We start from the raw sequence: 13,046 nt of genomic DNA on the forward strand, positions 1-13,046 counted from the left end.
CGAGGCGTAGCAGCGTCTCAGGTAGGGCGACTCCTTCTTCACTGGCTTCTGAGATGCCTGCAGCTGCAGGTCCACGCCCCCCATCTCTGCCTCAGAGGGGCCGTTGAGCTGCTGGGGGGCGGCGAATGGGAAGGAAGCAAATCACAGGGAGATCTAGTCAGAAGGAGCATTCCAGAGATTTTACTGCTTTGATGAATCAGTTTCAAGGCGTGGGATATTGCTTATAAATTTATACAACCTTTATGTGTTAATTTTTCTGTCTGAACAAACCCGTTCCATTCTTCATCAGCACAAATAGTTTGCGTGTCTTCTTACAGGTTTCTGTTTAGTCTCACATCCAAGGACCTGGGAGCCCTGACCGTTACACCTAGAACTTAGAGTTTCCCTTCAGTCCTGAATTGGTGTGGAATTCGGGGTCAGTGTAGACAACTCAGGAGTGTATGATTGTGGCAGAAACAGGCTATCCAGGCGGGGACCCATGTGACTACATATTGCCCATTGACTATGAGGTCATTTCTGGCCCCAGGTTGTTAAGAAGCAGCTGCGCTCCTTCGAGCTCCCTCTCTTCCTTTCCCTTTGTTTTTGTTTGTTTGTTTTAATATCTTTATTGATCTCAGACAGAGGAAGGGAGAGGGAGAGAGAGATAGAAACATCAATGGTGAGAGTCATTGATCGGCTGCCTCCTGCACACCCCCTCCTGGGGATCGAGCCCCCAACCCAGGGAATGTGCCCTGACCGGGAATCGAACCTTGGTCTCCTGGATCCTAGGTCAACGCTCAACCACTGAGCCACCTGGTTTGGCTCTTCCCTTCCCTTTGGATGCACAGAACTTTGGGCTCTAGGGTGGAGATTCTCAAAGTTGAATATGCACCAGAATCAACTGGAAGGCTGTTAAAATGCAGATGGCTGGGCCCCATCTGCAGAGTTTTTATTCTGCAAATCCATTTGGGATTCCAGAATTTGCAAGTCTTACAAATTCCCAAATGTTGTTGATGTTGCCCGTCTGGGGACCAAGCATTGGGCACACCTAGGGCAATGCCCTATTTAAATATTGGTTGCGCTGTATGCTCCTCTGGAGGTATTTTATTTTTTTAATCCTCACCTGAGGATATTTTTCCCATTGCTTTTCAGAGGGAGTGGAAGGGAGAGAGAGAGAAGCATGGACATGAGAGAGACATACTGATTGGTCACCTCCCACACAGGTCCTGGACTGGGGCCGGGGATCGAGCCCGCAACCGAGGTATGTGCTCTTGGCTGGAATCGAACCCGGGACCCTTCAGTCTGTGGGCTGATGCTCTAACCACTGAGCAAAACTGGGGGTATTTTAAACATATTGGTGCCCAAGCTGCTACTCAAACCAATGAAATTAGAATCTCCTGGGGGTGGAGCCCACATATGAGTATTTTTAAAGCTCATCAGGCAATTAGTGCAATTAAATTGAAAACCACTGCCTTAAAGTGAAGCCTTAAGACAGAGGACCTTGGGCTCCTACATCACTGATGGAGGAAAGCAGCCTGTCAGTGAGAAGTATCCACTTTAGATTGTTATATGAACAGGGAATAATCTTTTATTAGGTTAGGCCGCTGAAATTCTGAAGATGATTTGGTATCACAGCCAGCATTATCCCAGCTATTACAATAATGTTAACTGTTAAGAACACGCTTTCTGAAGCTCTTTTTATCTCCTGTCTTGTTCTGCTTTGAGAAGGAGCATATTGATCTGATTAGTTTCAAGACACTTGCTGGCTCACATTTTCTAAAGGCGGGCATTTCAACAGAAATAGGGTTACGGCGCATATGACATAGGTTATCCTCCCTTTTTCTTTCTCTCCTTTGCGGCCAGAATGGCAGGGCAGCCCTAGTAGTTTCTCTCCCCCTCTCCCCACCCCTTCACCTTCTCCTGAGACACACATTCATCCTCTCACTTGGAAGCAGGTCCAGAGTTTTTGACTTGGCCTGACAAGTATTAAAGTAACCAGATTGGGCCCAAGATGCAGTTGCTCATGCTAAGGTCTATGTCAGCAAACCAAACCCAGTTTGGGTTCCAGGCTCAGCTTTCCCAGAAAACGAAGGCCTACGTCAACCAGTCAGCACTTGCTGCTCAACACAGGCCGCCTGACCTGGCTCCAGGCCTTCCCTTTGCTCCACATAAGGAAGGTAACACTGCTTTAACCAATCAACAAAGGCCCAGTATAACTTCGCTATTCCTGCTTACTTTAGTATATAAAAAAAAACCTCTCACCTTGTACAGCTCTTCAGAGCTCCTTTCTGTCTGTTAGATAGGATGCTGCCCAATTTATGAATGGCTGCATGAAGCCAGTAAGATCTGTAGAATTTACTCGGTAGAATTTTGTTCTTTAACCCAGGACTTGGGAAGCCATTGGGCAGATATTCTGGGCAAAGGTGGCAAAATGCTCCCTTTTCCTTCCCTGAGGTACGTTGAAAATCAAAAATCAAAAACAAACCATGAGAACAAAAAACCTTATCTGCCACACATGGCCCAGTGCCAGAGGACGTGGGTGTGGAAAAAGAAACTGGTTCTATCTGAGAACGGGAGTTCTGCAGTGAGCAGGAGCGTGAGGCCCACACTTGGATTTGCATTAAGGCTTTGGACCGAAGCTCTCTCTGAAAATAAATACTACTTATTGCCAGCATGGGGCGCTGTGGAGAGATGGGGCTGGGGGGCCAGGGCAGGATTTAGTTGATTCTGGGTCCACTGGCCAAATGTCTGCGTATACTATACCTTAGCTAAAAAGATGGTGTAATTGAGATGATAACATAAGCGCTTAGAAGGCACGGTGACCAAAAAAAGATACGGATGACTTTCATGGAGGAATTCGACCCATGTCTGTGTTCACTTTAAGGCAGGCCCAGCAACCACTTGAATAATAAACCGGACAGATGTTTCTCTCATTAAAATGTCAGGTTTAGATGGAATGAAGTGGAACGCTAATGGCTCTAAGAGCATATTTTGCAGATTCTGCCTTCTCACGATACTTGTAAAGGGACAAGCACCCTCAGGTGAGAATCGCTTTCCTGGCCAAAGGGCTGTGAATCGCTCTTCCTCAGGCAGCTCTTATTTTTAGAACTTCCTGTCAACTTTTCCTAGTGGGAAACAGACAACCCTTTCCATTGCAAGACACAAAATCCAACCCAGGACAGCGCCGAGCCCAAGGACAGTTTATTGAATCACGTAACAGAGTCTAGAAGCAGGGCTTGCCTCAGACGTGGATGGGGTCCGTGCTCAAGCACTGTCCTCTAGATTCAGAGTCCTGCTTGTCCTTCCCCTGGCTTGACTGTACCCCTACTGGCAGCAGGATGGCTACAGCATCTCCAAACCCAGACCTCTCACTTAAGTCCAGCGAGGAGAGAGAGTCTCCTTCCCACGAGTCCCAGCAAACGTCTCATTGCTTCTCTAACTGGCTCCAATTAAGTTAGATGATTATCACTGAACTCACCATTAGCGGCGGGGGGAATGCAATGCACTGACTGGCTTAGGCCAAAATCACAGGCTCTGCCCTTGAGCCAGGGGTCATATATTGCTAGAAGCACATGACTGGGAAGGGAAAGGGATGGTGGAGTTGTCCAAAAAAAGGGGGAAATGGATTCTGGGCAGCCAAAAAGACACAGATGTTCACTTCAGTAGCCCCGACTTGCAGGATCGGCCTCAGAAAGCTCTTCAGCTGTTTCCCCCTGAGAGGCCGTTGTGCAGACACGTCGGATTTCCCACACAGCTCTTCCAGCTCGTCGCCATGTGGAGGTAAGAATAAGTCTGAAAGGGGACCGGAGCCGGGGGCGAAGGCCTCCTGAGGAGGAAAGAGTGGGACTGGGGAACGGGGCTGCGCTCTCCGATCTGGTGGTCCTCGCCCCCCAGGCGGGGCAGCCCACCGACACGGGGACTCGGGGACTCGGGGACGTCTCCTCAGGCGACGCTCCCTCCGGTTTGCCCTGGGCCGCTTCTCTCCCTCCACTCTCCCCGCCGCACATAGACCCTTTTATGATGCTCCATGGAAACAGGGAGGGAAGGCATGAGGCCTGGTCAGAGGAACCATTGTTCTCCCTTGTAAAATAACCGAACCCTTGTTCCTGTGTTGCCAGCCTTCTGCTCCCGGGGGAGCCCCGCTGGACAGAGGCTGTAAACAGGAAACTTGAGCGGCTCAGTCGGCCTTTGTATTGCTGATCGGGCAGCTGCGGGGATTCACCGCGGGGCCACGCGGGGCTGAATCCTAGCGGGGAGATGAACCAAACGCGTTTCTAAGACAGAGCCCGGAGGAGGAGCTACCATTTCTTCAAGAGGAAAGCAGACACGAGGCTCAGAGATGGGGAGAGAGACACTTAAACGTAGGTGACAGGTTTGTAGGGATGGTCAAACAGCTTTGTTTTACTTGGTGTACAGTCAGCCCATCCCCACGCCGTGGCCAGAGGAAACTATCAAAAATCCCTTAATTTCCTACAACGCAGCTGAAGATGGACTGCTGCTCCGGAGGGTACTGAGCTCGGGGGTGCCAGGAGTCAGCTGCCTAGGCCCAAGGGAACCCTTACTGCAAAGATGGTTCCCCAGGAGGCTTAAGAACCAGGCTCCCGGTGCCAGGCTGCCGGGGCGTAGGTCCCAGCTCACACTCGCCGGCTGGGGGGCCTGGGAGACGTCACTAACCTTCCTCCGCATCAGCTTCCTCAGCTGTGACGTGGAGATAATAACGGTACCTCCCGCAGTGGGTTATTGTGCACGTTAAATAAATTACCACATGTAAAGTGCTTAGAGCAAGGGCTGGCGCATATTGAGTGCCTGTGTGTGTTCGCCGTCATTACTAACCCCAGATATAAATGTTTACAACGCAAGGTAGCATAAATGTATTCTTTTGCATTTTCTATATTTATCTGTGCGGGGCACAGGGCAGCCTCCACCTGGCAGATGAGGGCTGATCCCAGCACCAGGGCAGTTCCTCATCAAGTCTCTGTTTCTTGGGGGCTCAGGGCATCTGTGCATTCGCCTCACCTCGGTCTAGAGCCCAGCACTGTCACCCTCATTCTCTGTCCCTGGGTCTACCTCTTAGTGGGATAACTGAAATATCTCTGAGGCTCTTCCCACAGAGGTATGGTCTCAACCTTTAACCTCAGAAAGTTCTTCGTGGCTAAACACAATGGGCAAATACTAGCTTAGATCTCCACATCTGGGCCATTCGCCCGCTGCAGGATGTAGACTCTCCAAGGTCGGGGTCTGGATGGTGTTTGTGCACCACTGTGTCTCTGTCTAGACCCGGGTCGGTGCTGGATTGTTTACTGAGTGGGTAGCGGGTGGATGGATGGCACAGAGCATCCGCCTCGCAGTCCAGGCTGCGTTTTGCCCAGTTCATTTTCTCAGCCGTGACTGCTGTGTGGTGGAGCTCAGGCCTGCCCATGCTTTCTGCAGCCGTCTTCGGTCTCCGCTCTGCAATTCCCGGTAGCTAGCCACCTCTTGCCCCCTCAGATGCCCAGAAAAACAAGTTAAAGTGTAGTCTAAATTCATTTAGGAGGGGAAAGGTTTTCTTCAAATAAAAAATAAAATCCAACAACATTGTCTGTGAAACAGGGACTTTACCAAATGGAACATTTCTCACGGTAGGGACCAAATGGATTACTGTGCACAGTCTGTGAGAATCTGGAGGTTATTTGATTCTGTGGGACCTCTGCACCTTTCATTGCCTTACGCTGTTTTACTTTGTAGGTTGTAGATAACTGAGCGCATTACAAATAATTCTTTTCAGTAGACACCTGTGTGAGTTTTCTATTGCTGCTTACCAAACTGCTACAACTGTAACAACTGACACTAAACATGATCTAGTGCTTTCTGTGGGTCAGGAGTCCAGGCACAGGTTAGCTGAGTCTCCTGCCAGGGTCTCAGCACAAGGATGTTGGCCTGGTCTCACCTGTAGCTCGGGCTCCTCCTCTTCCAAGGGCACTGGTTGTCGTGAGCAAGGGAGCATCTCCAGAGAGTCACTGACACGTGGTGTGTCTTTCCACAATACCAGGTTTATTAGGTGAGACCTCCCCAGTAAGCCAGTAGAGTCACAGGCGGGTCACACACAGAGAGGGGGGCTTTACACCACAGAAGCGAGCAGAGCAAGCGTCCAGGGTGAAGGCCCGGTCCCCGGAGGCATGCACAGGGAGAGAGGTGGGCGACGGTTCCGAGCCGGGCGGCTTCAGTGGCAGCACTGGACCTGTGGATGGAGTAGGCAGGGCTCTAAGTGTGACCCGTGGCACGGCCAAGCTCGACTTGGAGAGTCAGAGCTCCACAAGGGGCGGCGGTCCCACTCATACTGATGTCCAGATGGCGTCTTTGTCCAAGCGTCCAGACTGTGGTTTGGGGTATTCTGGGCCCCTCCCAAGGGCGTTCCCGTTGCAACCCCCTAACTTTCAGCCTTGACATAGCACCTGACGTAACTGTGATGGCTGCCGGTGACCACAGTGGATCGTCAAAGGTGTCCCAAGTCCGCTCTGCTCTTGCTTTGCACACCGGTGGCTGGCAGGATTCATCCTGCGGTTATGGTCTGATGTCTGCGCACTCACAGTGTGAGGACCGTGCTTCCTTGCTGGCCGCCAGTTCCCGGCGTCTGGAGGCGGCCTGCCTGTCCCCGAGGGGGGCCCTCTCCATGGCTCAGCAGTGTGCGCCGCGAAAGCCAGCAGAATCTCTCAGACTTCAAATCTCTTCCTCGAAGACGGGTCCAGTGCCCTTTAAGGGTTTGCTTCATTAGAGGAGACCCACTCGGGGATAATCTCCTTTTTGATTAATTCAAAGTCTCAAAGATTTAATTCCACCTGCAAAATCTCTTCAGCTTTGTGATCTAACGTAACCTAATCATGAGAAGAAATCCACCATATCCACAGTCGGGTCCGTGCCCAAGGATAGGGGATTATCCAGGAGGAGTGCTCAGGAGAGGGGGTCAGGAGCTCTGGGTTCTGCCTCCCGCAGCGTGCAAATGCGTTTTGAAAACCATCCCCAGTGTCCTCCCTCCAGCCAGTCTTATGTCTATTGATCAAGTGTTAATCAGCCCGTACGTGCCTGCGTCTGCTTTTTGAATTCTCCCTTGAACCTGTTGTATCACCTCACTGGCTCCTTAATTAGCGAACGAGTTACACAAAACCTTCTTCATCTTATATCTTCATGAGTCACAATTTTACCTTTAAAAACATCACCCTTTAATGTCACTTTTATGTTGAGTTATTTCATAGTCGCTCTTCAAAGCCACGGGTGTGATGCTCACTTCTACACGTAGAACTAAAGGGCTCTTTTCCTTTTCGAGAGATCCTACAAAGAAGTATTCAAATCGTACCCCCCCGAGACCTAATACTGTTTGCTCCTTTGAAATGAGAATGTTTCCAGCTTTTACTGATCTCATTTTAAGTAGCTTCATTCTTGCTCCCAGTAACACAACCACTATCGCCTGCGAGTTAAGAGGGGTGAGTAGCAGCCCCACCCCACCACCCCTAGATTAATGTCCTTGTCATGGACCAAAAACATCAAAGGGCCCCGCTGAACTTTCTCTTGGAATATTGGGGCCCCGGGATTGTGCTGCTGGGATGGGCAGAGGCCCTTCTCCTCGTTGCGTTCAAAATAACGCACTTTCCCCCAAACTAGTTATGGCTTTGTGCGGAAAAATATCTATAAAGTTAGTTGCTACCGAGCCTTGCACAGCGTGGTGCCTAGAGAGTAGGTGTTCAGTGAACGGTAGCCCCCCAGTTCCTTTGCAGCCACACCCTGATGAGGGGCTAAGATAAGGCATAAAGGGCTCCTGGGCTCCCCGCCTTCTGCTGGGGTCAGGCTCCCTGCGGGCAGGGCAGGCCTTTCAGGGGCCAGCACAGCTCACGGCCCACTTCTGCCGGCTCCCTCGGCAAAGCAAAGCCTCGCGTCTGCCCGAGAAGACATAATACACGACAGTGAGGCCCTCTCCTGTCCTCTTAGCCAGCTAACGAACGAGTGACCGCTCAGGGCCTGCGAAGGCAGCCTGGGCAGGCGGGCAGGACGGGCCCGCGCGATTCCCGCCAGCCCGAGGGGGCACAGCCACAGGAAGGGTACTCGGCCGCCTCCGCTCCCGGCAGGAGCCAGGCGACACTCCAGACGATCCTAAAACCGCCTTCCTGCCCAAGTATAAAAGGCAGCCGCCCCGTCTTTAAGGCTGGTCCTCCAGTTCGCCCCAGGCTGCCTCCTGCTCCCTTTGTCTCTGCCTCAAAAGCAAGGGCCCGGCCAGGGCTCTCGTAGCTCTTCCCTCAAAAGCCAGTAGCAAACGCGAGCCTGTGGCAGCAGGGCGTCCCCCGGAGGGACAGACCCCCCCCACCTTCGCCCACTGCTCATGGCCCCCTGGAAAGGCGGGGACAGCGAGCTGCTTCGGAAGAAGCCCTGGGGGTGGGAGGAGGGGTAGCCTGCAGGGAAACTCGGGCAGGCATTCAGGTGTGGGCCACGCAAATCTTTGGAATTGTTTCTGAATCCACTGTGACAGGTTACGTTGCCCACTAGCTCTATTGATTATTTTTGTGTAATTTATTCGTTAGAATTCCTGCTAATGGACACTTTGGGATCGTCCTCTGCATTTAATGTATCTAATACCCATTGATCGGGTCATTCATTGGCTTATTGGTTGTCTACTTTGCTGCCAAATGATTCTCTATAATTGCTTTTTTCATTGCACATTTTTATTTCAGGAGCAGCTTCTATTGTGTCCCATTACACTAATGGAAATTATTGATATGGAAATTACTGGGCTTAAGCGGTCTATGATGCATGGTCACGTTGCGTTTCTTCAGATTGTAGAACTGTTCTATAATTAGCGGTGCATGTTGACATGTTGGTGACATTGGTTAATGAATTTAATTCAGAACAAAAAGGAAACACCAAATATTTTACATAGCCATGTATACTTTGGTAAAGATAAATATAATGAGGTTTTTAAAAAATATGTTTTTATTGATTTTAGAGAGGAAAGGAGAGAGAGAGAGAAAGAGAAACATCAATGATGAGAGAGTCATTGATCGAGCCCGCAACCCAGGCATGTGCCCTGACCAGGAATTGAACCCTGATCACCTGGATCCTAGGTCGACGCTCAACCGCTGAGCACGCCCGGCCGGGCTCAAGCTTAACTGTCGTCTTTGGCGAGCTCTCTTTTGTGTGACGGTGGGAGATGTTTGTTCAAACACATGTATCTGAATGTACATAGGATGGAACGCCTCTGAGGTTTTGTTACATTTATTCAGTTTGTCCAGAAGTGAAGATACTGAGGGAATTATCCCTCACTGAGTCCCCTCACTGTTGTCCCCAGTGTTCAGAGGAGGGAACTGAGCCTCTGAGTTTAAGGTTCAGGCCACTGTCCAAGATCACTAGCTGGTTAGAAGTTAAGTCAGGATTTGAACCCAGGTCTCTCCAGAAAACAAAACTCTTTGCTTTATGTCAGGACACCTGTCTTGGGCGCCGAGGTGGGCCCAGCAGAATCCCTGCCGCCAGCATTAACGCGGGTGTAAATGAGTTAACACTGTGTAGCATTTCCGAGGCGTGGGATCGAGCCTGTGAGAGTCTCCGTGGACTGGAGCACAGAGGCTACGAGTCTTTGCTTTGTCACTGATAAACGATCTGCAGGCTCCTAATCCCGATTCCATGTCCTCATTTGTAAAGCTGTTGGCATATTTGCACCGAGCGGATCGCTCTCCCTGCCAGCTTAGCTTCACGTGGCTGTTGGGGATTTTTTTTTCAGTTAAGATTTTATAAAGCTGCATATAAAATGTGAATGTTTTCATAAATGCTTAAGCCTCTTTAGTGAGGCTAATTTATAGAATGTAAATGTTCCTCCCTGGCAGTGGGGGGTTGGGGCTGAGATACAGGAAACTGCTCTGTTTCATTGTTCATGCTCTACAATAAAAAATTAAACGGCCTAAAAAGTGCAAACCTTTCTCTCCTCTGAATTTGAGCGATGGTGACGAACACCAAAATTGGATGCTTCTCTTCGGTTTTTGTGCCCCCTGGGGCCTGACAGCCGGGGTGACTTGGCCTGCATGGCACAGAACTGGGCACAAAGCCCAGCACGATCGATACTCTGGTCGCCTTTGCCAGCAGCTTACCTTGAGGCCCTTCTCCCCCGAGCGCACCTTGGGAATGGGTGACCGGGTGGTGAAGAGCCTGGATTGTGCAGCCACTGTGAGGCCTCAGGCGCAGCCTGCTAGAGAGCTTAGCACCCAGCCAGAGTCTGCAACAAGGTTCCCACGGTAAGATTTTTTTGGAACTATTTTCTGCTTGTATTTTATATCCCACCCTTGTTTTAGTTTTTAGTGTCTGCTTTTATTTCCAGTTTATGAGATGGCATGAAATCTGCTTCCTCCTCTGTGCTCATATGGAACCAGGCGGTATATAAATAGGTAGATACTGAATTCGCTCAACAGGGAGGTCTTTCTCCTCACTTCTTAACTCCGGCTTTCGGAGCTCAATACCTTCCTTCTGCAGCTGGTCCCAACCCTAGCCACACCCAAACTGTGCCGAGTCCTCTCTGAATGTGATGACTTTATTTTAACGGTGCATAGTTGATACCATCCTTGCCTTCAGCTCGAGAAATTATGGACCCTGTATAATCACAGAACAAATAAAACTAACATTTCATAAATGCTTGTGCCATGCCGCGGGCCATATGCCAGACACCTCATCTCATTTAATGCTCACACAATCCGGAGGCAAGTCTTGTAATCATCATTCCTAGTTTGCCCACAAGAAAACTGAGGCTCAGAAAGATTCTATGACTTGTCCAAGGCCACACTGCTTGTAGATGGCAGGGCAGGCACCCTGGTCCATGTCACGTGTATCTCCTGTGCTCATGGTGGCACAGAAGGACGTTCCTCAGGCTGGCCTCTAGGCCGCCACAGACAAGAAGACCAAGTAAACGTAGGTAGACCTTATTCATGACATAGCGTTGTTTTAGCCCAGAGTGAGACAGGCTTTGCGACAGTAACAAATCCTGAAGTTTTCGTGGCTTAGCATTTGCTCATGCAGAATCCACTGTGGATGCCCAAGCTGGGTGGAGGCACAGTGTGGGTGTAGACGCTTTTGTGGGCAATTCCAGCTGAGTCCAGCCTCTGAGTCATTCCATCCCAGGCCCCAGACCTGCGAGGGAAGAAGCTGCCAGAGGATCCCTACTCTTAGCATTTCAGGTTACCTCCAGCTATTCCCATCTTCCTAGCTAAGCCCCTGGCATGACAGAGACAGCTAAGCTGTCCCACTGTGTCCCGTCTGAAGTCTGCTTTGCTGTTTTGAGGGGGCCTGTTTATGAAGCAATAGGCACCTCCACATACATACTGGCACATGCCGCAGGGTCTAACTTTCAGTCACTCAACAAATCTTTACTGAGCACATATTAGGAGCCAGACACTGTTCCAGTCACACATCAGTGAGCACAACAAAGACATCTGTCCTCATAGTGCTTATATTCTACAGGGAGAATAGTCAGTGTTTTTATTTTTGAAAAATCATTTTAAGTGGGTTTTTCTAGGTACAAAAGTAATATTTGCTTATTTTATAAAATTTGAGAAATACAAAAAAATGTTTGGAAAAGATAAAATATTCCCACAGAAAATCATCATGCAGAAATAATTTTTACTCCTATTATCTTGCACACACACACACATACTCTTCAAACTGGAGTCATAGTACATATTCAGTTTTATTTCCTGACCCCCTCCACACCCCCATGTAGAGTGTATTGCAAACTGTCTTAGTCCATGCAGGCTGCTGTAACAAAATACCTGAGACTGGGTAGCTTACAAACAACAGAAATTTATTTCCCACAGTTTTGGAGGCTGGGAAGTACAAGATCAGTTTGCCTGAAGATTGGTGTCTGTTGAAGACCCAGTTCCTGATTCCCAGGTGTCGCCTTTTTGCTGTGTCCTCATGTGGTGGAAGGGGTGAGAAAGCTCTCTCTGGCTTCTTTTATAAGGACACTCATCCCATCCACGAGGGCCACACCCTTGTGACCTAATCACCTCCCAAGGCCCAAGGTACAAATTTGGGGGCAGGACAGAAACATTCAGACCGTAGCACAAACTTTTCCTCAGATCACTAAAATGGGAGTTTTAATGGCTGTGAATTATTCTAGCCTGTAGCAATACCAATTATTTAACTATTCTGCAACCATTTTACATTTTAGCGGCTTCCAATTTTTCACTGTGGTAAGCAGCATCTTAAAGAACCACCTTGTACGTGAATCTCCCGCAGCATCTTTGATTAGTTGCTTAGAATGTAATCAGAGAAGTGGGATTACTGGTTCAAAGGGTATGCAAATGTTCAGGCTCTTGATAAACATTGCCAGGTTGCTCTCCAGAACACCAGCACCAATTTACATTCTCACCTGCACTTCACACGACCCGGCTTTCATACTTGTGCCAACACTCCGTATTAGAATGTGTCTAATCTTTGCCAATTTGTTACATTAAAGACTGGTATTTCATTTTAAGACTGCTTCACTGCCTAGGTTGCTCAATAATTATTGGGATTTGCCTAAAGTTGAATTTTAATCCCAGCTCTGGCAGCTTCTAACAGTATCTGTGACATCTCTAAGCCTCACTTTTCGTTCTGTCAAATGGTGATATTTATTCTGACTTCTTGGGATACTGGGTGGATTAAACACGTTCAGGTTTACGAAACGAGTTAACGCTGTGCCTGTCACGGATAAATGGTGACTACTATTATGGATGCGATCATTCCAAAATTATCAACACGTGAAAAAGTCCAGCCTGTTTTCCTCCACGTCTTGAAGAAGGTTCTGATTTTGCTCCATCGCACTCTTCTCCCTTCCTTCTTTTTTGAAGAGGGGACTGCTATTCCTTGTGGCTTTTGTGAATTCAAATGAGGAGTGATGAGACAGGAGAAGGGCAGAGAGACACCACTGCCCCAGATCCAGTGGCTAACAAGCAACATTTATCGCCCCTCGCATGGGTCTGTTGCTGGCTGCACGCAGGCTGATCCGGGCTGGGCTCAGCCGGGCGGTTCTGCTCCGGGTTCTGAATGGGTCGGGCCTGCCCCTGTGAGCTTGATCTGGGGCC

The sequence above is a fragment of the Miniopterus schreibersii genome, assembly GCF_964146895.1.
Source record: "Miniopterus schreibersii genome assembly, chromosome: 12".
Classification (NCBI taxonomy): domain Eukaryota; kingdom Metazoa; phylum Chordata; class Mammalia; order Chiroptera; family Miniopteridae; genus Miniopterus; species Miniopterus schreibersii.